We start from the raw sequence: 1,008 nt of genomic DNA, 5'->3' as shown, positions 1-1,008 counted from the left end.
ATAGGAGAAGTTCGGATGATTCCTCCATCCAGGGTTATAGGTATTCGAATATGGGTTCCCTTGGGTGTAGTTCACTTGCTCAGAGTGGGTTTCGTTTAATAGACTGCATTCTGCAGATTGGTGTCCTTTGGTTCCACATATCTCACAATCCGACGAAACTGCGGCTACAGTATTCGGGTTTATGCACATATGCTCGACTTTGAGGGCTAATGCGTCCATTTTAGCTTGCATCATGTCTATAGAGCTTAGTTCATGCACTCCTTCTTGGGCTTCCTTCTTCTCAACTGTCGCTCGTTCGACTCCCCATGATTGATGGTTTTGAGCCATATCTTCGATGAGGGCACTAGCTTCAGGGTAAGGTTTGTTCATCAGAGCACCGCCTATGGCAGCGTCGATGGTCATTTTTGTGTTATAGTGAAGTCCATTATAGAAGGTTTGAATGATTAACCAATTTTCTAAACCATGATGTGGGCATGCTCGTAACAACTCTTTATATCTCTCCCAAGCTTCGAACAGCGATTCTCCTTGGTTTTGGGTAAATCTAGTTATATGGTTTCGAAGAACGGCGGTCTTACTCGGGGGAAAATATCTAGCAAGAAAAACTCTTCTAAGGTTATCCCAAGTCGTAATGGAATTGGATGGAAGGGAATCTAACCATGATAGGGCTTTATCTCTGAGGGAAAAAGGAAATAATCTTAAACGTATTGCCTCAGGAGAAGCTCCATTGGTTTTAAAAGTGTATGCTAATTGAAGAAATATTTTTAAATGTTGGTTTGGGTTCTCAGTAGCGAGACCTGCGAATTGTCTCTGTTGCACTAGTTGCAACAGGGATGGTTTAAGTTCAAAATTATTAGCTGGGATGGTTGGGTTTACTATACTAGAACTAGGTTCTTCATTAGATGGTTGAGCAAAATCCTTAAGAGGTCTTTGGTTTTGATCTTCAGCCATAGCTCTCTTAATTCTATGAAAGAATAAACGTGCGCGAGCGTAACGTTCAGGTTCCGCCAG

General features: G+C 42.1%; 1 non-coding gene across 1 annotated transcript; it reads left to right on the top strand.

The window, feature by feature from the left end:
- The first annotated feature begins 457 nt into the window (after window positions 1–457).
- LOC127098715 (small nucleolar RNA R71) lies at window positions 458–564 on the top strand. Its single transcript, XR_007793417.1, has one exon. It is a non-coding gene; the product is annotated as a small nucleolar RNA R71 (small nucleolar RNA).
- Window positions 565–1,008: the final 444 nt, after the last annotated feature.

The sequence above is a fragment of the Lathyrus oleraceus genome, chromosome 6 (assembly GCF_024323335.1).
Source record: "Lathyrus oleraceus cultivar Zhongwan6 chromosome 6, CAAS_Psat_ZW6_1.0, whole genome shotgun sequence".
Lineage (NCBI taxonomy): Eukaryota > Viridiplantae > Streptophyta > Magnoliopsida > Fabales > Fabaceae > Lathyrus > Lathyrus oleraceus.
Note: the sequence above shows the minus strand (reverse complement) of the source record. Positions and strands in the feature narration are given on the sequence as shown.